Here is a 25,760-nt window from a genome sequence, read left to right as displayed (position 1 = left end):
CCTTGTAAGTTTGGATTTCTTCTTCTGTACATGAGGCACCTATATGAATGTTCTCCTCGATTCCGGGCTTTACTGAAATATCAATGGGAATAGTACGAGAAATATTCCCTAAATTCAGCTCCGAATCAGAATGTTTCGTTGGATCCTGAGCGTCTTTGACATATTCAGCGGTAAAGATAGATGAAAAATCATTTTCAAATGCATCATCCTTAGGTAAAAACGAAGATCTGTGATGGAGATCCTCCCATGGTAGATTGTCTACACTTAGGATTTCGCGAAGCTGTTCGTCAGATGACACGACTTCGGGAAACGCTATCCGTTCTAAGGGTGAGGTGAAAAGGGATTCTTCACTGACCACATTCATTTGGTCGATTTCGGTTGAATGAAAATCGGTAAAAGACATAAGAGCTTCATAAGCAATTTCATACGGACTCAATGGCATAACATCACCGAATGAGTCTATCTCAGAGTCAGATGGAACATACCAAGGATCATCATAAATAATGTTTTCTGACGTGATCATATGAATTGTTGCAAACGAAGGTTCTACGCTGAGTGGAGGGAGAGGAAAAGTTCCCAGTAAACCGGAATCCTTAACTAAACCTACACCAACATCCTTATAAGGGATTGTCGTCTTACCAACATGTTGGATACTCTCTGAAGAGGCTGGGTCGGATGAAAAGTATGTCAGCTGATCAATAGTCACGATCTTACCGTTATGTGGAAACTTAATTACTCTGAAGACCGATGAAACGACCGCTGTCATAGCATATGACCAACTTCGACCCAAAAGAAGGTTGTAGTCTAGAGGGGCATCAACCACTTCCACATCCAGACTAACGGTTTTACCTTCAACCCCTATAGGTAATTCTTGTAGAATACCAAACGGACGGAACCCACGGCCATCAAAGGCCTTAAGGATGGTGGGGGATTGGTTCAACGAAGGAGAGCCAAGCGATCTCCAACATTGAATCGACATAATACACGTGGAAGCTCCCTCATCAATCACAGTCCGATGAATAGGCCTGTTTTTGACTATCACTGGAATTTGGAAAGCCATTTGATGGGGGAGACGTGGCGTACTATTTTCTAGATCAAAGATCATTAGGTTCGGGTCCTGAACATCGACAGCTCCGATAGCCGACAAAAGCAATTTCCGTTGTGCTGGGCATGATTGCAGCACTTCGAGTGCCGACATTGCTGAAGGTGAAACAGCTAAGTCCTCAACAATGTTGTAGTTCTGGGCTGCTCTCGCATGTGGATTGAAAGCAGACCTTCGAAGTACACCCTTGGCGGGCGGCTTAATCACTAAGTCTGGGTTAGGTTTTTCGATCTGTAGTGGATCGGAACCAGGAGCTGAGGTTGACGGGTTAGAGTGAGAAGATTCTGCTTCCTTGCCATCAACAGGAGCCTTACTACCATAATCTTGCGATCGAGTCGCAATCCTCACATGAGACATCATCAAAATGGGTTCTTCACTGGCATTTGAAGAAGAACCTATCATCTTATTTTCCTGCTCCGGAAATGGATTTTTTAACACAGCAGGAGTGGGAGAACCTTTGACTATTTTCACTACCTCGGCCCGATGAGGGCAGTCTCTCGTAAAATGATCTTCTTCACAAATGAGACAAGGATATCGAGGTTTGCGTTTTTCGTCATTGGTTTCCGACTTTTCATTTTTCTCCTTTGGAGCCTTGTCTGCTTTAGTCTTCTTCTTTCCTTTCTTCTTCCCACCATTTTTTGATTTGGCCGTAGATGACTCTACAGCGTGAATATCGGCGGTAAGTTCAGGAGAAGACTCTCCTGTCGGGGAATCGGGCAAAGTGATAATAGGAGTAGTTGAAGCCTTGGAAGACTTCTTCTTGCTCTTTGTAGTCACGATACCAATCATACCATCAGCGGCATGAGATCCCGAAGGAGCAGCAGCGATTTGGTTTGACTTTGGAAGATCCGGAATCTTCTCGTGTAATGTACCTGACTGCGTGTAAACTAAGTCAAGGTATTGTGCCTGAGCAATGACTTGCTCCTCAGTAACTACTCCGGCCTTAGCTACATCTTCAGTGATTCTTGGTAAGAGTGATTTAACAAACCATTCAGCTAAGATTTGATCCGGGATAAAAACTTTCACTAGTCTCCTTCGACGTCTCCACTCATGAATGTGATCTGAAATATACGTGGAGGTCGATTGTTTTAGTGAAGTTAATAACTCTGTACCGTTATCATATCTGACTGGTAACTGAAAATGAGTTAAGAATGAGGTAGCTAACTGGCTAAAATCGTAAAAAGAGGCCCGTGGTAACTCAATGTACCACTTGGCCGCGAGACCAATGAGCGTACGCTGAAAAAGACGTAAACGGATCGAATCATCCGAGATGGAATTTGAAGCACACCAGAGGTGGTAAGTCATCACGTGATTGGACGGATCCTCTCCAGACTTACCTTCGAACTTGGGTATATCGCTGGGCAACTTATTTGGCATTGACGGCCAAAACGGAAGATATTGAATTGGATCGTTCGTTAGGCGCGTCAAGTCTGGTAAATCCAAAGTCGCGATAAACGGTAACTGCCGGTTAGGATCTCTAAAATTCTGGGTCACAATACCAGCCCCAGGAGGAGGATATCCAGGATAACTAGGAACAGGAGTCGCATTTGGGATATTATATCCTCCTGGAAAACCAGGATTAACCGGACCGTACTGGGGTTGCTGAGGTTGTTGATAAGTGTACCCAGGATACGGTTGATACTGGTAAACCGGTTGTTGGGCAGCTTGCCCAGGTTGATACTGTCCCTGGTACGGAGGTTGAACAAATTGAGGTTGAGTAGTAACAACCGTACTTGTACCAGGTTGGCCTACAGGCATCTGGACTGTGGTTTGAATCGTAGATCCAGACAACGGTACAGATGTCTGAGGAGTGGTTACAGGGACAGTAGAAACCGGAGCTGCCGATACTCCAGAAGTAAGTATGGTAGATGTGGCTGTAGTTGCTGCAGCCGTGTGAGGTGGAGTACCAGGTGCAACTGGCGGCTGAGTAACTACCGAAGTTACAGGGGTCTGAACACTTGACTGGACAGGTTGCGGTTGCTGGGGTGGACCAGGAACTACAGGTTGTCCTGCTTGAGGTACCGACTGTATACTTGGTTGCGACATCTGTTGACCCTGTGACGGATCCCACACTAACATTCCAGGGTACTGACCCGTAACAGGTTGAGGATACTGAGATCCATAGCCGGATTGAGGATAGGGTTGATAATTGTAAGGTGCAGTCCCATATGATTGCCCTTGAGGTGGTTGATAACTTTGACCAGAGTATTGACCCGTAGGTTGATAACCTTGAGGTAAATACGGGTACTGGGGTTGATACCCTTGGGGTTGCCATCCTGAAGGTTGCCATCCTTGGGGTTGCCATTGATACTGAGGTTGACTTTGGGGTACATATTGAGGCTGGGGTTGACCTTGAGGTATGTATTGCCCCATAGGAGCATATTGACCTTGAGGTTGCCCCCCAGACACGAAGGAAGTACCTTGAGGTTGCCCCCCAGGCATTAACGAAGGTTGCCCCCCAGGCGGTAATTGGCCACCTTGAGGTTGGGTAACGGGAACTGAACCTGACATCATGTAAATGTCACCTATACTCAATGGTACATTACCACTATTTCCAACTAATAACCCACGATCAATGGGTTGAGGAGATGCTCCCGCAAAGGTACCAGAAAGAGATTGATACCCAGTAGGAACAGAAGGACCGCCATGTAAAAAAGATTCAGGACTTTGCGTAAACACAGATGACTGACTCGACATATTTACAGGAGTATGAATTCCTCTAGGTGGAAAAGGAGTACGAGGTGTAGAAAAACCTACTGAGTTGTCTAAAAAATTGGTTAACGCAAGGTACCAAGATTCACTTCTAGGAGGACTGTAAAATATGGATTCACGCTCCCTTAGATCAAGGGTAATTTGATCTTCAGGATTAAAGACGCCTATTTCTTCCTCTGGAACAAGTTCTTCTATAGCAACTAAACCAACAGGAAGATTTTCGGTGATAATTCTTTCTATTCTTGGTGAATCAGGAACACTAGGAGTTGGAGTAACAGGTTCGGAAATTTCAGGTTCTTCGCCTGTTTCACTGGCAGATGAAAAACTACCAGCAAGCTCGGAAACTGTAACAGTTTCGGGATTGTAACCTGTTTCTAAACTTTGGTAATCTGGATGGACTACCAAGGAAGATTCTCCTTCTTCAGGTGAACCTACTCTACTGTCACTAGGAGGAGTTACAAGGACCTTTAACCCTTCGTACTGACCCGGAATGTCTTCAGGAGATTCACCCCGCGATTTACGGAGTTTTCGTAACAAATCTATTCCAGTAACAATCTCAGGAGACTTGCCCCGAAGTCGACGGGACTGTCTCGGTAATTCTGCCACAATTAATGATTTTTAACTACAACACACGAAAACAAAGTAAAAATTTCAAATCAAACCACCTAAAGTCTTCTAAAGAACCAAACAAATTTGAAGCACACGCCTAAAAATCTAGAGCATCAAACCAAACACAAACAGTATCTTCCGGACCAAAAGCGCTAGTTGGTGATTAGGTCCAACCTCGCAGGATTCAGTACAGAAATGGCGGGTGGAACAGTTACGCCGACAACCTGCTTAATGAATAGACTGGACCAAGTTCCTCCACTTTAACCGTCTCGAAGTGAAGCGAACCCCCCAGAAAATCCAAGTGAGTATAGCCGACGTCTGCTCCAGGTACAGTGGGACCTTCCCTCCACCGTCACCTTGGGTAGAATCCTAGAGATTATGGCCACTAAGGTTACCAATCACAACAATTACACCTGGGGGAACAGTCTAAACTCCGACAGCACGCAAGGGCAGAGTAACAAGCTCAATCCCCTTACCGGCTCCTTGACAGTAATCCAAGGTTTACCGATAAGTGACCCCTAGCTCCTCGACAATGGTTAATCCGAGGTTTACCGTTTGTAATACGTACTGTCTGGCGTCGTTCCCAACGAGGGAGGAATGATCCCCTCACTGGTTCGGACACGAGCTCGTGCTTCTCCTTTAAGAGGAGCTTTCCCAGAATGTAACTGAAACAATTGGATTTGTTCTACTCAAGATAGACTATCTGTTTGGTTTTGTAGTCTTGGAGAGTTAAGTACTCACCTACTCCAAGACCCTAGCCTAAGCTATGTTGGTGTTTTAGAGCCCTAGAAAATAAAAATTACTAGATTGATTTTAATTTAAGCGTTACTTTTAAGGTTGTTTCTTAAGTCAAAAGGTGATGGAAGTGAAACAAGTGGTGTGTTGACTCGACTCGAAACCACTACAAAATGCACCTAGGATGATTTACCCACTACTTTACTTTTTCGATGAATTGTTTTAACTAAAAAGTTGAGAGAATGCAATCTTTATAAAAGCAACTTCTTAATCGAAGACAATCAAAGAAACAATTCGTTTTTCTTTTCCAAGCATAAAAACACAACCTCTCTTTACATGCACGAAAAAACTCTTTTCTTCTTTCAAAAACAAAAAGCTATTGGAAACAAGACTTTTAAAAAAGATGTTTTTTGTATTTTTCTTTTAATAAAGCGAATAAATCTAATATAAACAAAAATCAATCTTAACGACTATTTAAAATCTATGAAAATTCACTCATAAGCAAACTAAAAGGCAAATTTATTCTAAGCAATCTTAACGAGGCCAAAACTAACAATGATTATTCTAAGGTGTTTTACTTGATTACAATCAAATCAAGGACTAGCTTATTGCAGAACCAAAAACTAGCCAAAACAAAACTCTAATCTTTTTGTTCTTTTTGTAAAATGGAAATCAACACTTTATAAGCAAGTAATTCGAAATTTGACCCAAAACAACTTAAATGACAAGCTGCTCACACAAGGAGACTTTACGACAGGCCCGACTTCTAAGAAGGCTGACTAACCAGAGAGATCTAAGGCTGGACAACATTCTACTATCAAAGTCACTACAGAACCTATCCAAAAATCAAACCCTAGGTCTAAATTTCGTTGAAATCCACTAAAACACTCAAAGCTCACAAAACAAGTTCAGGTGAAAATTTGTGACAGGGTACTAAAGGATCTGGGCAGAAAACACTAAGAAAAATCAAAATCTAAAAGCAATTAAAGCAAAAAATGGAATTTTCTTAAATTTTACAGGAAGACGCAGGCAACCCGTTATAACAGGTGCGGGCCCGCTCTGTGCAGACGGCAACAGCGCGTCCAAAGACGCACTGTGCAGTACTCAGAGGGTGCGTCCTTCTGGAAAAATGAAGAAAAACCAAATCTAACTAAATCTAAAGCTAAACCACCCAAATACTAATTCTCACAATAAAAAACCAGAAAATAAAAGTGATTTTCTCAGAGCAAAGTTCACACAAAGGAAAAGACTCTCTCATTAATGGATTCCCCAGCGGAGTCGCCAATTTGTCATGGCGGAAAAAGTCGTTTGTGCGGACACAACTGACCTCCCTAGGAGTCTAAACTCTCTAGCGACAAACAAGACAAAATGGAGTGATCTTTCTCTAAATATACCTTTTATAACATGAAAACTACGAGTGTTTAGGCTTACCTTATTCCAAAACGCTGTTGTTGTAGTCCGTCCTTGGCGATCCGGATGAGCTCCTCCTTCATGTCAATTCCTGCAACCACAAACAATCAAACAATTACCAAGCACTTGTATTTCATATAATAAAACATATATTCAACATGCAGACCAAGGAACACATGAAATAACTCATTAACACAAGCTATTGAGAAAAATAAACCAGTTTGTATTAATAACGAAACAAAGAAACTCTTACAACCTGGCCTTGGTGTTGTGCAAGTTCCTCCCAGGGTCCATCAAGGGTTTTCCTCTACTTTGACAAAGCTCACCCACTTCCAAGTAGAATCAAGCAAAGACAATCTTTCCTCACAAGGCTCTAAATGGGAGTCCTAATTCCTGCAGCGTTTACCCAAAGAAAATGTATAGCTCTAACCTCTCCTCCCTCTGGCTCAATGTCTTTATTTATAGTGCTGTAAAGAGGTTATTCAGGTCCACTATCAATGGGATCATCCCCCTCTTTGGGTGGGATAGCTCCCTTATTGATGGGATAAGTTCCCTCTTAATAGAGATACATGAACCAACTGGAGGCGCATCCATTTCATCAAACCGACCTCTAGAAGGTTCTAGAAGTAACCACAAGTAACTTTTTTAAGATGAAACTCGCGCATTTTTCCTTTTACAGGAGGATGCACCTGTCCCTTAACATACAGAGCGTCCATGGACGCAGCTTTTGTGAACATGGTAAGCGTCCCCGCAGGTAAGGCTAGAGAGAACCTGCGACCCCAGAGATAAACACATTTTTTACAAGACTTTCTCTCTTCTTTGAGTTTGAGATGGATAGCAGAGGCATAAGACTTGCCTAAGAGGGTAGCATGACTGTTGATTTGAGCCATACTAACTGTAAGTGGTCATGGTGAAATTTTTTCGTGTAACAGTAACCTCGGCGTAGTTAGGAATGAATCGTCGTAAAAAGTTTGCTTTCCCCTGCAAACTTTGGAGTTGGCGAAGACTCGAAGGAGGAGGCAATTTGATGATAGCTTCTACCTTCTAGGGATCGACACGAATGCCGGCTTTCGAAACTACAAATCCTAGCAATCGTCCCGCTTCTATACATAAGACACATTTGTGTGGGTTCAACCGAATACGATAATGCCTACACCTCATGAAGATTGCATGTAAGTGGACGAGGTGATTAGCTCGATGTAATGAATGAGCAGGCAAATCATCGAGATACGGTTGCACAATGTGTTTGATGTAATGAAACACATAAGACATCGCCCTTTGAAAAGTTTCTCCGGCATTCTTGAGCCCAAAAGGCAATTTGCAATAAGAAAATGTACCCCATGGACAATGAAAGCCGTTTTTGGTTGATCGGCAGGTAGAATATTGATTTGATTGTAACCGGAAAAATCGTCCATAAAGGAAAATATTTCGCTGTCGGCACAATCATCAATGATTTGATCGATATAGGGTGTTGGGTAGTTTTCCTTTGGACAAGCTCGATTAATGTCCCTATAATCGATGCATATTCTTATTGTTCCCTGTTTTTTGTTAATTGGAACAATATTCAATACCCAATCCGTTAACAGGATCGGATAAATGAAACCTGCTTTCAATAGTTTTTCAACTTTTGCTTTAATTGCAGCAGCTTTTCGTGGGTGAATCTGACGCAAACGTTGCCGGACGGGTTTAGCATTTGGGTAAGTCTTGATCTCATGAACAACAATCGCGGGATCAATTCCTGGCATTTCCTCATAGGACCAGGCAAACACGTCACGGAATTTTTGAAATAGGGCCTTGTATGTCTGAATTTCGTCATCTATACACAAGGCACCTATATGAATGTTTTCAATAATTCCAGGCTTAACCGAAATGTCAATGGGAATAGTTTGAGAGATGTTTCCCAAATTCAGCTCTGAATCAGGATGTTTCATGGGATTCTAAGCTTCCTTGACATATTCAGCTGTAAAAATTGATGAGAAATCATTTTCAAAACGATCATCCTCAGGTAAAAACAAATATCTATGATGGAGATCGTCCCATGGTAAATCATCCATACACAGGACTTCACGAAGTTGCTCGCCAGATGAAACAAATTCGGGAAACGCTACTACTACGAGGTTGATGTGAAAAGTGATTCCTCACGGACCACATTCATTAGGTCGATTTTGGTTGAACACGGGTCGGTAAAAGACTGCACGGCTTCTTAGGCAATTTCATATGGACTCAAAGGCATAAAATTACCAAATGAGTCTATTTCAGATTCAGAAGGAACGATCCAAGGATCGTCATAAAAAATAGTGTCTGATGTAATCATATGAATGGTTGAAAACGAAGATGATGCATTGAGTGGAGGAAAAGGAAAATTTCCTAGTAAACCGACATCTTTAACTAATCCTACTCCAACATCCTTATATGGGATAGTCGTTTTATCGACATGCTGAATACTCTCTGAAGAGGTTGGGTCGGATGAAAAGTAAGCCAGCTGGTCTATTGTTACGATCTTTCCATTATGTGGGAACTTTATTACTCGGAAGACCGATGAAACGACTGTTGTCATAGCGTAAGACCAACTTCGACCCAAGAGAAGGTTGTAGTCTATAGGGGCATCAACCACCTCCACATCTAGACTAACGGTTTTTCCTTCAACCCCTATAGGCAAATCCTGTAGAATGCCAAAAGGATGAAAGCCACGGCCATCAAAGGCCTTAAGAATTGTCGGGGATTGATTTAGTGAAGGAGAACAAGCGATCTCCAACACTGTATCGACATAATACACATTGAAGCTCCCTCATCAATTACAGTCCGATGAATAGGCCTGTTTTTGACTATCAATGGGATCTGGAAAGCCATTTGATGAGGCAAAAGTGATGTACTATTTTCTAGATCAAAGATTATTAGGTTTGGGTCCTGAACATCAACAACTCCTATAGCCGACAAAAGTAATTTGCGTTGTGCTGGGCACGATTGCAGCACTTCCAAAGCTGACATTGTTGAGGGTGAAATAGCTAAGTCCTCAACAATGTTATAATTCTGAGCCGCTCTCGCATGTGGATTAAAAGCTGACCTTCGAAGTAGACCCTTGGCGGGCGGTTTGATTACTAAGTCTAGGTTAGGCTTCTCGATCTGTAGTGGATCAGAACCGGGAGCTGAGGTTGATGGATTAGAATGAGAAGATTTTGCTTCTTTGCCATCAACAGGACTTTTACTACCATAATCTTGCGATCGAGTTGCAATCCTTACATGGGACATCATCAAAATGGGTTCTTCATTGGCACTCAAGGAAGAACCTATCATTTTGCTATCTTTTAGAAATGGATCCTTCAAAACAGCGGGAGTTTGGGAACCTTTAACGATCTTCGCAACCTCTGCTCGATGAGGGCAGTCTCTTGTAAAGTGTTCCTCTTCACAAATAAGACATGGATAATGAGGTTTACGCTTTTCATCATTGGATTCCGCTTTTTCAGTTTTCTCCTTTGGAGTTTTGTCTGCTTTATTCTTCTTCTTCCCTTTCTTCTTCCCACTGGATTTTGATTTATTCGTAGATGACTCTACAACGTGAATATCGGCGGTGAGCTCAGTAGAAGAATCTCCCGTCGGGGAGTCTGGTAAGGTTATAATAGGAGAAGAATTCTTTGAGGATTTCTTCTTGCTTTTAGTGTTCACCGCACCAATCATGCCATCAGCGGCATGACATCCCGAAGGAGATGCAACGATTTGATTTGACTTGGGAAGATCGGGGATCTTTTCATGTAACGTACCTGACTGAGTATAAACTAAGTCAAGGTATTGTGCTTGAGCAATCACTTGCTCCTCAGTAACTACTCTGGCCTTAGCTACGTCTTCAGTAATCTTCAGTAACAATGATTTAACAAACCATTCAGCTAAGATCTGGTCCGGGATAAAAAATTTCACTAACCGCCTTCGACGTCTCCATTCATGAATATGATCGGAAATATAAGTGGACGTCGATTGCTTTAATGAAGTTAGTAACTCCGTGCCATTATCATATCTGACCGGCAACTGAAAATGAGTTAAAAACGAGGTAGCTAACTGGCTAAAATTATAAAAAGAGGCCCGTGGTAACTCAATATACCACTTGGCCGCAAGACCAATGAGAGTGCGCTGGAAAAGACGTAAGCGGATCGAATCATCTGAGATGGAATTAGAGGCACACCAGAGGTGGTAATTCATCACATGATTCGATGGGTCCTCTCCAGATCTACCCTCGAACTTGGGAATGTCACTGGGCAACGTATTCGGCATTGGCGGCCAAAACGGAAGATAATTGATTGGATCGTTCGTTAGGCGCGACAAGTCTGGTAAGTCCAAAGTTGCGATAAATGGTAGCTACCGATTAGGATCCCTGAAACTCTGGGTCATGAGACCAACTCCAGGAGGAGGATACCCAGGATAACTAGGAATAGGAATCGCGTTCGAGATATTGTATCCTCCTGGAAAACTAGGATTAACCGGACCGTGCTGGTGTTGTTGTGGTTGTTGATAAGTGTACCCAGGATACGATTGATACTGGTAAACTGGCTGCTGGACAGCAGGACCGAATTGGTACTGTCCCTGGTACGGTTGATAAGTAAATTGTGGTTGACTTGTGACAACCGTACTTAAACCAGCTTGTCCTACAGGCATCTGAACCGTAGTCTGAATCGTGGATCCAGACGATGGTAAAGACGTCTGAGGAGTAGATACAGGAATAGTAGAAACGAGAGCTGTCGATACTCCAGAAGTAAGTGGGGTAGATTGAATAGATGTTGCGGTAGTTGCAACAGTCGTTTGAGATGGAGTACGAGGCGAAATAGGCCCAGACTGAGAAACTACCGAAGGTACAAAAGTTTGAATATTAGACTGGACTGGTTGCTGGGGTGAACCAAAAACTAAGGGTTGTCCAGTTTGAGATGACAATTGTACATTTGGCTACAACACCTGTTGAACTTGCGATGGATCCCACACTATGTTGATTCCGGGCTACTGACCCATAACAGGTTGAGAATATTGAGATCCAAAATCGGGTTGAGGGTAGGATTGATAATTGAAAGGTACATTTCCCGTACCTTGAACATAAGATTGACCTTGGGGTGGTTGGAAACCTTGATTTGAGTACTGACCTTGGGGTAGATACCCTTGAGGCATGTACTGATACTGGGGTTGGCCTTGAGGTATAAATTGATACTGAGGTTGACCTTGGGGTACATATTGAGTCTGGGGTTGACCTTGAGGAACGTAATGTACTATAGGCACATACTGTCCTTGAGGTTGACCCCCAGATGCAAATTGTGTACCTTGAGGTTGCCCCCCAGGCGTTAATTGAGGCTGTCCCCCAGGCGGTAACTGGCCACCTTGAGGTTGAGAATTGGGAATAGAACCTGACATCATAGGAATGTCTTCTACGCTCAACGGCTTTGCACCATTGCTTCCAGTGAATAACCTTTGCTCAATGGGTTGAGGAGATGCTCCCGAAAAAGTACCAGAAAGTGACTGATACCCAGAGGGAACAGAAGGACCGCCGTACAAAAAAGATTCAGACGATTGAGTAAACATGGACGACTGACCTGAAATATTTACGGGAGTATAAAAACCCCTAGGTGGATAAGGAGCACGAGGTGGTGAAAAAATTAACCCTGAGTTTTCCAAATAATTAGTTAGAGAAAGATACCAAGTAGTACTTCTAGGTGGACTGTAAAAAATTGATTCACACTCCCTTAGATCAATAGTAGGTTGATTTTCAGGGATAGGGATGCCTATTTCTTCTTCCGAAGCAAGTTCTTCAATAGCTATCAAACCAGAAGGAAGATTTTCGGTGATTACTCTTTCTACCCTAGGTGAATTAGGAGCACTAGAAGTCGGAGAGACAAACCCCGATGTCAGAGTAACAGGTTCAGATATCTCAGGTTCTTCGCCTATATCACTAGTAGATGAAAAGCTACCAGCAAGTTCGGAAACCGAAATAGCTTCAGGATTATAACCTGTTTCTAGAGTTTGGTAATCAGGATGAACAACCAACGAAGAATCTCCTTCTTCAGGTGACCCAACTTTACTGCCACTAGGAGTTACGAGGACTTTCAAACCTTCGTAATCGCCCAGGACTTCTTCAGGAGGTTGGCCCCGAAGTCTACGGGACTTCCTCAACAAATCAGCCACGGTTACAACCTCAGGAGACTGGCCCCGAAGTCTATGGGACTGTCTTGGTAATTAAACCACAACTAAAAACTTTTAACTACTGCACACGCAAACAAAGTAAAATCTCAAAGAAAACCGCCTAAAGTCTCTAAAGAACCAAACAAATTCGAATCACACGCCTAAAGAATCTAGGGCGTCAAACCACACACAAACAGTAACTTTCCGGACCGAAAACACTAGTTGGTGATGAAATCCAACATCGCAGAATTCAGTACAGAAATGGCGGGTGGAACAGTTACCCCGACAACCTGCTTAATGAATAGACTAGACCAAGTTCCTCCACTTTAAGCGTCTCGAGTGAAGTGAACCCCCCAGAAAATCCAAGTGAGTCTAGCCGACGTCTGCTCCAGGTACAGTGGGATCTTCCCTCCACCGTCACCTTAGGAAGAATCCTAAATATAATAGTCACTAAGGTCACCAACAGCAACAAATATACCTGGGGGAACAGTCTACGATCCGATACGCACGCAAGGGCAGAGTAACAAGCTCAATCCCCTTGTCGGCTCCTTGACAATAATCCAAGGTTTACCGACAAGTGACCCTAGGCTCCTCGACAATGGTTAATCTGAGGTTTACCGTTTGTAGTACGTGCATATCTGGCATCGTTCCCAATGAAGGAGGATTGATTCTCTCACTGGTTCGGACACGATCTCGTGCTTCGCCTTTAAGAGGAGCTTTCCCAGAGCATAACTGTAACAATTGGATTTATCCTACCGCAAGATGAGCTACTTGTTTGTTTTTACTGTCTTGGAGAGTTAATTACTCTCCTACTCCAAGACACTAGCCTGATCTATGTTGGTGTATCAAAGCCCTAGTAAATAAAAAGTTACTAAGTTAATTTTACTTTAAGCGTTAATTTTTATGGCTTTTCTTTAGGACAAAAGGTAGCGGAGATGAAACTTATGATGTGTAGACTCAACTCAAATCCACTAAAAAGATGCACCTAGGATGAAAAAACAATCTTTTCTTTTCAATGAATTTCCTAGCTAAGAGAGTTGGAGAATGCAAAATTTATAAAGACAACTTTCGTAGCAATGAAAATCAAAGAAAAATCTCTTTATCTTTTCCAAAGCACACAACACAAGACCACTAATTATTTCACGAAAACTTCCTTTCTCTTTTCAAAGACTTCAAACGCTACTAAAACAAACTTTCTTCAAAAGAGATTTTGTATTTTTCCTATTTTAACAAAGCATGTAAAACTACTTAACAAAAATCAATTTTAAGATCTATGAAAATCTAAAAGAAATTTACCTAAAAGCAAATCTAATGAGGTAAAAGCCTACAAAATATAATTCCAGGTTATTTTACTCAGTTACAATTCAACCAAGGACTAATTCATGCAGAATCATAAATCAGTCAAAAACAAAAATAAAAAGCTCTTGTTCTTTTTCTTAAGAATGAAATTCACAGCTTAACAAACAAGCCTTCTCGAAATTCCGCAAAGAGACAACACAATGGTAGGTTTCTCAAACAAAGGTGGATTTTACGAATGGTCTAACTCCTAAGAAGACTAAAAAGACCAGGGATATCCAAGGTTTTTACAACTTCTAAAGCCAGAGTCACTACAAGACCAATACAAAAATCAAACCTAGGGCTAGAATTTCTATGAACTTCACTAAAACCCTTGATGCTAATGAAACAAGCTTAGATGAAAACTTTTGACAGGTAACCAGTGGATCTGGGCAGCAATAAATAAACTATAAACAAGATCTAATAGGTAAAAATGAAAAAATTGAAATTTTCTAAACTTTTGACAGGGTACGCAGGCAGTCCGTTTGCACAGGTGCGTCCCCGCTCTGTGCGCAAAGCAGAAGTGTGTACAGGTACGCACAGTGCTTAACTCAGAGGGTGCGTACTTCTCTCAAAACTAAGAAAAATAAAAACTAACTCAATCCTAAGCTATTCCACCCAAATTCACAGTCAATCAGTCAAAAACTAGAAAGAAATCAACTTTTCTCAAATCAAAGTATCAATCAAAAGAGAAATCAATCAAATCCATGGATTCCCCAGTGGAGTCGCCATTTTTTCATGTGGAAAGAGACAATTTTGCGAACAAAACTGACCTCCCTAGAAAACAAGGCTTTTCTAGTGACAAACAAAACAATCAAGCACTATCTTTCCCTAAATATGCATTAAAATAAAAGCAACCAGGTGTTTAAGGCTTACCTTTAGTCCAACGTTGTTTGTAGCAGCCAAGCCTCTTCGATCCAAATGAGCTCCTTCTCCTTGAAGCCTGCATTCACTAACAATCAAATGATTACATAGCACCTGAATAACTCAAATAATAAAACATATTCATCATAAAGACCAAGGAGTTTATGAAACAAATTATATATCACAACTTGTTGAGAAAAATGAACTTAATTGTATTAATTGGAAACAAAAGAAACCTTACAACCAGTGCCTTGGTGTTGCGCAGGTCCCTCCCAGGGTCCAGCAAGAGTTCTCCTCTACTTTGATCAGCTCACCCACTTCCAAATGAAGCTAAGAAAGGAATGTGATCTATCCTCTCAAGCTCTATAAGGGAGTCCTAATTTCAGCAGCATCTACCCTTAGGAATGTTCAACTTTCAACCTCCCCTCCCTCTGGCCCAATGCCTGTATTTATAATGCTTTGGAGGAAGTTAAACAGGTCCACCATCAATGGGATAAGCCCCTCTTTCAAACGGATAGCTCCCCTCTTCATGGGATAAGTTCCTCTTTCAATGGGATGCATGAACCATCTGGAGGCGCTCAATCCATGTCAAACCATCTTCTAGAATACTCTAGAATCGACCACAAGTAAGTTTTTTGAAGTAAAACTTGCGCCTTTTGACTTTTACAGGGGTACGCACCCACCCCTTTACAGACAGAGCGTACAAGTACGCAGGTATTATGAACTTGAGGTGCGTACATGCAGGTAAGAGTAAGAGAAAGTGCGGAACCAGAGTTATATTGATTTTTAAAGGCTTTCTCTCTTTTTTGGAGTTTGACATGAGGAGCAGAGGTATAAGACTTGCCAAGGAGGAAATTATGGCTATTGATAGAGCCATACTGACTGCAAATAGTCATGGTGACAAATTTTAGTGTAACATGAATCTTTCTTCATAATCCTCCACGGATTCATCATGCCCCAAGGTCATCCTAAAAATTTCCTCTTTAGTGTCTTTGGACCTGCAGTAGTCTCGATACTTTGTTAGGCCCCTATACTACTAGTGTAACCCCTTATTGTTATTAGTATAACCCACTTATTATATTGATGTACCCATGTAGTGCCCATATTGTTACTATTATGCCACATAGAAGCCCACCATTGTTACTGTTGTGCCCTACAATATTATTGTTATGTAGGCTTTGATTGTATTGGGACCACTTAGACTCCTATATATAGAAAGGAGGTATTTTCATTTGTATCATCCAAGAATTGTTCATTTATGTAATGTAAAGGAGGTTGCCCCCTCGAAGAGGCTGAATTCTAAGGCGTGGATCTCTCTTTTCTATCTTTTTGTGAGCTGGTTTCAACATTTGGTATCAGAGCTTTGGATTCTAGGGTTTCGCTGCTCCAAACAAGTCATCGTGGCATTTTCGCTATAACGTTTTGTCTGTGATGTGTCAGAAGTCGCAAACAAAACCCATTTGAGAAGAATTGGCGGTGAACCTTGGGTCCAAATTTCAGATCTTTTCGCGCAACAGTTTCGGAGATACGATCTGCGGAAGTTGGTCTTTTTGCAGACTCCTGAATTACACTCAAAACAGGTGACCTGGGGAAAATCATCATAACTTTCTTTCTGAGCATCGGATTGAAATTTCGTAAGAAGGTACAGAAAGAGAACGGACTGTAGTTTCTGTTTATATATTTTTTAGAGTCAAAGGTTGAAACAGTGACACGTGGCACTTCATACAAGTTCGCTCTACTGAACCAGTCTATAATCAGGTCACTGCGGGAGATTGTGCATAACGTTTTCTTGGAGAATCCAATTTGGATCAGACTTGTGGAATTGGAAAGAGGACACAGAGGGCTATGACAGGTCACAAGTGTAGAAATTAAAGATCTAAAAGTACAGAGTTACAGTTGTTTCAAGGTAGAGCTCCTAAAATCAAGAAAAAGCAAGATGAGGAAGTTTGATGGCAAGGATCCGGTAAATTGGATACTTCAGATGGAGCAATATTTTGATATACATGGTGTACAACTGCTACAAAAAGGTATGTATTGCATCTTCATATTTAGAACCAGATCAATTTTTATGGTACAAAGGGCTTTGTTCTCGTAAAAAACTTGTTACGTGGTCAATTTTCACGGAGGAAATGATAGCACATTATGAGGATATAAAGAGCAACACCTTCTTTAGAGAAACAACACAACAATTGGAAAGAGTAAAAGGGCTTTGTGACATAATGGAAAGAAAAATTATGGAAACCAGGAAGCATATCCCTCACAACTATAAAGATGGAAGTGTTGTTTCTCCCAGCCTTCCACAACTTACAAGGGTTACACCACAAAAATTGGAAGAAAAAAGAGAAAAAGGGCTTTGTTACAATTGTGATAGCAAATGCACTAAAGGTCATAGGTGTGCTGAGAAGAAATTATTTTACATAAAATATGAAGAGGAGGAAGAAAAGGATCAAGAAACATCAAAAGAAGAGGATATACGTCAGGACACCACCCCAGAGAAAGAAGAAATGAATCAGACCATATCTTGTAAAGCCTTGGCAAGAATTACCACTCCTCAAACTCTCAAGATAGAAGGACATATCAAGAAGAAAAAGGTGCAAGAAGTGAAAGATCACATCGAGAAAGAAGAAATGAATCTAACCATATCTTGTAATTCAATGGATGAAATTACCACTCCTCAAACTATCAAGATAGAAGGACACATCAAGAAGAAAAATGTTCAAGAAGTGAAAGATCACATCGAGCATCAAGAAATGAATCCGACCATATCTTGTAAAGGACTGGAAGAAATTACCACTCCTCAAAAGATAGAAGGACATATCAAGAAGAAAAAGGTTCAAGTAGAGAAAGATCATATCGAGCATCAACAGCAAGTTCTCCAACTTTTAAAGGATAACGCCACTTCGGTGCAAAATCAAATGAAACAACAGGTAGATCAACATCGTAGTGAAAAATGTTTTGATGTGAGTGATTGGGTATTTTTACTGCTACATCTCAAGCAAGCTATTTATGAGAAGGAAATGTTGGCAATACTACATGCACTTAAAAAATGGCGACCTTACCGAATGGGAAGACGCTTCAAGGATGAGGATGTGGAAGCATTGTTTTGTGCTATTTATATTATCCAACCAAATTGGATAAACGAAGCAACGGATGAATGGAAGAAGAATGAAGAAGTATGGCGACTTATTCAAAAGTTGCAAAAGATCCCAATTCAAGCAATATTGCCAGAAATTGAAGAGGAAGGAAAAATCATATTGGAACCTGGAGCAGTCATAGAAACAAGAACCCGACAGCTACGAAATCGATCAATTTCAGAGTATCTCATCAAGTGGAAGAACTTACCCGCTGAATATTCCACATGGGAGGACAAGAATTTTATATAGAAGCATCAAGAACTACTCAAGCGTTGAGGACAACGCTTTTTGAAGGAGAGGGGCATGTTAGGCCCCTATACTACTAGTGTAACCCCTTATTGTTATTAGTATAACCCACTTATTATATTGATGTACCCATGTAGTGCCCATATTGTTACTATTATGCCACATAGAAGCCCACCATTGTTACTGTTGTGCCCTACAATATTATTGTTATGTAGGCTTTGATTGTATTGGGACCACTTAGACTCCTATATATAGAAAGGAGGTATTTTCATTTGTATCATCTAAGAATTGTTCATTTATGTAATGTAAAGGAGGTTGCCCCCTCGAAGAGGCTGAATTCTAAGGCGTGGATCTCTCTTTTCTATCTTTTTGTGAGCTGGTTTCATAACATACTTGTTTTTGAAGGGTTGCTACATCTGAGCCTAGGTTGTGATGCTATCGCCAAGTAAACCCATGAACCAACGCAGAGCTGCATCCTTGAGAGTGGATGGGAATAGTTTCAACTTTTGATCATCAATGGTGTAATCATAAGTTCTGCATATGACAGAAAACTCAAACAAAAAAGTATCTGGATATTCTGAGGTCAATCCATGGAAATGAGGAAGAGCATAGGGGCTTATGTTTTTCATCTTGGTATCCCCATTAGTTTCTCTGATGGGAAAGGCACCCTCAATTCTTTCTTTATCTCCTCTGTCATTTATGTTTTCATCCATTAGGTTAGTTGGAATGGGTTCTCCTTCTTCTCCCCCTATAGACTCTTCAAAAATCTCTAGTTGTTCGCGTAAGGGGTCCTCCGATTCATAGCCACCAAATAAGAGGGAAGGTTGGTTGTTTGAAGTAGTGGGGGTATTTGGTAGAAATTTTCCTAAGTTATCCCTATTCCTACGAGGCATGAAAGAAGTGTTTTTCTTTTCTTTGAGTTTTTTTCAATCTTTGAGACTAATTGTAGACTTGAAATAACAAACTAAATGGAAACTAATTGCTGAATGAAATCTCACTTGCAGAATGGAAAAGAAATCAAACCAATTTACAATTACTTTTGTAGAAATGAATCTAATAGTAGAATGTCAGAGATAAGAAATGGAAGAAAGAAAGCAGAAATCACATCTTACTCAGACACCTCCCCGGCAACGGTGCGAAAAAGTGATGAGCACCAGTATTGCAGCAAGAATGTTGCAACTCCTAGGGCCACCAACTTTACTTTATCAACCCAAGGTTCATACACATGTGGAGGTGATAGTGTTGTACACATAAGCAGATGTGATGGGTCCACTCTTTTTCACTATTGATCTGTCAAGGGACCACTATGGTTTCTCAAACAAACCTTCTATTAATTCAGAAGAAGCTTGATTACGAATGAGGAAAGGGGATTTTTTCACTAATTGGAAAAACTGAAATATTGCCTACTGTAGTAAGGAAAGACTGAAATCAAATGCTTAAACACACCACTCATTTAACAAATTGCTAAGAAGTTTTTCTTAAAAATAATTCTAAGTTTACATGTGTGTAATCCTACTGTCCTAGGCATGTAATCTGAAATAATCAAACACTCTACTATTGTGCATGTAAACGAACACAATAACTCTTTTTTCCTTTTTTGTGTGAAAATATGAATGTTGAATCTTCTTGGTGATGTGGCAGGTGGGTTAGAGATGTTGGTGAAAGCTCAGATGTCTTGGGAGGAAAGTAGGGGTCTTCTCCTATCCTTAAGGATGCTTTTTTCACAAATTAGCCTCAAAACAAGCCACTACAGGTCGTCCTACAAGATGTCCTAATGCTTCCTACAAGATGTCCTAATGCTCCTACAAGATCTAGCCGAGAGCAATATGAGTGATTTGGAAGGTGGTATGGGGCTTAGGGAAGGTAAATGAAGGGAGAAATAAGGCAAGGGAGTGGTTAGGACTTCTTTAGAGCTCAAAATAGAGTTTGTGAGATGGTTGGATTTGCCCAACAAATGTGGGAAGTTGTTCTTATGAAATGATGAATTGATTGAGGGACTTAGTGGCTTTTGGTGATCATGGATGGATTGTTGGGTTGTGTTATATTCTTTCCATGTAGTTAATAGGGGGTTTGAAGGGCACCCGTAACCCCACTTTATGGGGTCTGGAGCGGCGCCCCGGAAAATTTTGGTTTTGGACCATATGTTAGGTTGGGCAGACCCACCTATGGTTTTGTGCATGATTTTCGCACATGTTTTTTGGACGCGATGGTTTTTCAGTCCATGGTATTGGACGCGATGGTTTTCGGTCCATGGTATTGGATGCTTCGGCATGTATAAATATGTATTGTAACATTGAAAGGAATATAATGAAAAATCAAGCTAGTAGTCCCGGTTTTGGGATCCAGGGAAAAATCTTTGTGCATATGTGTTTTATGGGTTATACTCTCGCATTGTTTATTTTCTTTGTTTAAGAATTCGTATGCAGGTAATTTCTCTACAGGGTTAAAACCTACATTTGGTATCAGAGCTGTTTTGGCTTCAAGGGGACGCCTTTGTTGCTGAGGGGTTTCACTCGGGCCTATGGTAGACCTTGTTCAGTGGGAGATCTGCGAGATCGATTCTGGTGGTGAAAGAAGATGGCGAGCAGTGGAAAGATAGAGATTAAGAAGTTCAATGGTCAGAATTTTGAGTTGTGGAAACTCAAGATGGAGGATCTGTTGGTGGATAAAGATCAGTGGATCGCGGTAGATCCGGGTATTAAACCATCGGGAGTGACCGATGAAGAATGGAAGAAGATGGATCGGAAGGCAAAGAGCACAATACGATTGTGTGTCTCGGATTCAGTATTGCTGAATGTATCAGGGGAAGCTACATAAAAGGATTTGTGGGTCAAGTTAGGGACTTTGTACCAATCTAAGTCTCTGGTGAATAAACTGTTACTGCGGAAAAAGTTGTTGTTACGCAGTAATTTGTCACTGTCTCCCTGTCAGTCTCCCTACTGTGTCATGAACTTCATTTGATCATGCTCCTGGTCCTTAATCTGGCCAAATGACCCACTTTGCCAAAGTTTATTTGGTCAGTGCGACTGTTATTAAAATAACCACGCTGATTGGCGGCTGATAGTACAACTGATGCGCTGCCAGTGCGGAAGCACACGGGTTTTTCGCGCTGGTCAAATTTCATGGGTCAGCGCAACACATATTTATATTAAGCCGCGCTGACACAGCCTGTCTTGTTATTCAGATGCGCTGTCAGCACTCCAGTCCAGTTACGCACCCGCGCTGATCCAGTTTGGGCGAATTTGTTCCAACAACCAGCCTTCCAGAAGTTTCCAGACTTGGTTGTTGGCCTTGTGAGTATCACCCTCCCTTCTATGGCATGTCTGTTCGTCATTTGAAACCACCTTCCTTGAAGATAAGCTCATCCTCCCACCATTCATGGAGACTCCTTCTCCTATTTAAACCTCTACCATTGCCATGAGCAACTTGTTTGGATTGTGTGGAGTTTATAGTGCTCAGATTGCTGCTACTAATAGGTAGTTGGTGTGATAAGTGTGGAATTGCTAGATAGCTTAAGGAAGGTTGTGGAGTGTTTCTTGTGTGAGAGAGAGTTCTTGTCTTGGGAGATCTATATCTAAGGGTGGATGCTTAAGAGACTTGCTAACTGGACCCTCTTGAGAAGGATTCGACGTCAGAACATTTGGTTGTACTCTTCTCTGTTATTGATTAATAATAGATGACTACTATTATGGTTCCATTCCCATTTGTGTCTACAATGGTTAATGTGAATTACATCCTTTCTTACTGATGTATAAATGCTTTTATTAGATTTCACGCTTGTGTTTGTCTTTCTCTTCGTGTGTGCAGGTATCTATTAGCGGAGATCGCGGAGGATCGTGACCGGCCAGAGCGAAGGAGCGAGAGCGGCATCTCTTCATCAAACAATAACGTTGGAATCCAAGTAAGTGTCCATTGCCTAACTTTTAATTGCAGTTAGGAACTTGCATAGTAGCATTGACTGATTGTTGCTAGACCCGTTCTGGGCTAGTAGGGATCGCCTCTATCCGTAGAGGGGATTTACCTCTCCAACAATTTGGCGACTCCGCTGGGGAGCTGGCCTTTGTCCCTTTTCATTCATTCTTGCTTTGAGTTTGCTTGATTGCTCTCTCTTTGAAGATTAGGGGTTAGTCTTTTGCTTTTGGATTTCCTGGTTCAATCTGGGAAGTGCTTTAATTGTTTGAAGAACCCTTGCCCTGGTTTGGAAGCTTTTAGCTTGATTCTGCTTGTTTTTTAGCCTCAGCGCGTTTTTAATTGAAACAGTCGCGCTGACATCGCCTGCCTGTTTCTTGAGTCTCGCGGTCATCACGCTTTCTCATTAAACAGTCGCGACGGTTCTGAAATCAAACCAGCGCGGATAACCCGTGTCCTTTTACGCTGACAGCGCATTGTTGCTACGTGTGGTCTCTGATCAGTGCATAGTTGCTGTGTACCACCCGCGCTGACACCTATAGAATTGAATTTTTCCAATTCTTCCTCCTGGGCCTGTTGGTTTGACTATTCCCTATTCTTTTCACCTGGTTTATCACTTGTTTTTCATTGTCTGGATATTCAAGAACTTGCTTTGGGAAGTCTTGTTGGGTGGACCTCGTTTTGTGTCCGGTGACCTAGTTTTATCATCCCGTTTTCGCTGGATTGATTTTGTTTTACCACTCGTTCACAAAGATTCGTTGCTACTTGCCTTTGCTTTTGCGAAAACCTTCCTCTTTTTCTTTCTTTGCTTGGTTGTTTAGGTGATTGTCCTCGAACCAGTCCTTCGATTGTTTCGATTACTTCTCTCCACCCAGACATAGACTACAATTGCTTGGGTTCAACCGCCTCTTTTCACACTTGTTGTGTTTTTCATTGAGTGATTTTGTTTCCCTTTACTCGGTGTTGCTGTCTCTCAAAATTCATTTTAAGTGCATTGTGCCATTGAAAAAGAAATCGAACTAATATCTTTTGCATTCAATAGTTAATGAAAGGAAGAGCATTTTATTGATTTGTGTTCTCAAAAGAAAAGTCTCGTTTCTTTGCCATTAGCTGCATTAGATTGTTTGATTGTTTGAGTTCATTTTGTTTGATTGAAAACTCTTAACCCTCTCATAGTTAGAATTCATCAAACGAAATGGTGTTCTTTGGCATATAGTTTGCATCTAGGTAATTGTGAGAGATCACGCGATAAGGCCTGAAACCGAAACTTAAATTCAAGATCAACCATAAAATAAACTGAATAAACATAAAAACGCATTGGAACTTAACGCAAACATCTAGAGGTCTATGTTAGAGATGTGTTCCGACGTCTTTAAACATAGTCACTATTGTTTCACATTACGGTTGGGTGATTCCTCCTTCTGTGACTCGATAGTGGTCTAACATGGACTGTGCTCCCACGTACCGTCGCGTATATAGGGAGACCCCACTAGGCTTTTATCCTTGATCCATAGGAAGCCGAGTCTGCCGCCTCGTGAACCGTAACGCACCGAACACAGCATTCGGGAAGATTGACTGCAGTACGGAATGTCCTTGGTTCTCATACGATTGCCAAGGTGTATAAGCAGTTTTATGGATTGCTTGGTAAACCCTTTGCCTAGAGTCTCCAGAGCAGTCACTTTTGATCCTTTTCGGACTCCTTAAAAGAAAAGGTGCCAGTGAGTGTCTTGTCACTTCATGCTCATTAAACATTCGAAGGAGACTAGAGTCATCTTTTCGTCCTTTTCTCGACTCTTGAAACATGAAAAGGTCAAGTTTAGTTCCTGTGTCTTAAAAATTTATTCGGCCACGATAACACTACCTGGTTAGATCTTGTGTGCGTTAGCTTGAGTAGGGTCTTTATCGTTAGTTTCCTTTAGGTTTTGTGTGGGGTCTTGTCATCCTGGCTGACCCGTCAACTCCCGGTCCAAGTGATCAAGGTTCTCCATCTTCTGTTGCTCCTGAGGTACCAGTTGTAAGCGATACTCTTCCTGTTATCCCAAGTATCCAGCCTATCAACGTACGTGCTCCGGGTGACGAGGATTACGAAGAAGATTGGAACCCTATCTGGGAGCCTGACGAGGACGATATTCCTGTTACCCCTCTCAGTATGTCGTCTCCGATGTCCACTTCCCACATGGATGAGACATCTCCCAGCGCAGAAAAGACACCCGTGGTGTCGAATATCGAAACTCCCATTCCAGCTACTTCTCCACTCCCTCCACGATATCAGTCAATGAGGGATAGAATAGCTGCCAGGAGTCCTTCTATGACTATATGGGATCCTAGTCTCATTGCCACCACGGAACCCTTTGTTTCACAACCCCATAATATGCCTGTTACCTCGGTTCCCACCAATCCAACCGTTTGTGTAGCGTACTCGACTCCGGTCGTTAGTGCCGTGACAGCGTCTTCATCTACAAACAATGGTGCTGGTCCTTCTCACAGTCAAGTGAGTAATGGCCAGCCGGAACTTTCATCTGGAGTCGTCGATCCTGCACAGAGTGCTCAACCCTCTTCTGGTCCTGTTCCAGGAGGGGGGCCGTATGATGCCCAGGGGCAACCCATTGTGGACCCGAATTACCAAGGTCCACTCTTTTATTATGACTCTACTGGTCAGTACCTCCAGTTCGCTCAATCCGCGTTGCTTCAACATTTCGTTGAAGTCTCGGTACCGTTATCCATTACTTGGGACGCCAGTACTCATTCTTTTCATGGGGGCCAGGCAATCCCTGGGCAGCCTCAAGGACCGCCAAATCAAGGCCAGCCACCTTATGTGCAAACCCCTCAAGGGCAACCACTTTATGGCCCGCCTTACCCAGGAAAATCTGGGGGCCCGCAAGGACAACCCTATCCGGGACAACCTTCGGCTGTTGGTGGTCCGTTGTTTTCCTATCAGAGTCAAACTTCTGGTTACCCAGGGCAACCTGGTACCCAGCAAGGTTACCCGGCTGGACAACCAGGGCAGCCTTACATCCAACAAGGCCAACCTGGTCTCCAGCAGGGTTACCCCTCTGGACAAGCTGGGCAAGCTTATACTCCTCAAGGTCAACCGGCAGTCCAGTAGGGGTATCCTCTTGGGCAGGGGGGGCAACCCTACATACAGCAGGGCCAACCTACTGCCCAGTCTGGTCATCTTTCTGGGCAAGGGGGGCAACCCTACGTATAACAGGGCCAACCCACTGCTCAATCCATGCATCCTTCTGGGCAAGGGGGGCAGCCTTCTATACAGCAAGGCCAACCCACTGCTCAGCCTGTGCACCCCTCCGAGCAGGTGGGCCAGCCTTCTCTGTAGCAAGGCCAACCCGCTATCCGCCCTAATCATCCATCTGGACAAGCTGGCCAACCTCAGGGTCAACCAGCCGTCCAGCCGGATCAGCCATCTGTTCCGCAAGGACAACCCTTGGTGGTTCACGGACAACCTGGCACCCAACAAGTGCATCCTTCTGGGAAAGCAGGTCCATCCCAAACCCAACCAAGTCAACCTTCCGGCCTGATGATCCAAGCCCAACCGG

The sequence above is a fragment of the Pinus tabuliformis genome, chromosome 6, assembly GCF_031772625.1.
Source record: "Pinus tabuliformis cultivar Carrire ecotype Pingquan chromosome 6, CPIR1, whole genome shotgun sequence".
Lineage (NCBI taxonomy): Eukaryota > Viridiplantae > Streptophyta > Pinopsida > Pinales > Pinaceae > Pinus > Pinus tabuliformis.
The sequence above is the reverse complement of the archived record's forward strand: the minus strand, read 5'-3'. Positions refer to the sequence as shown.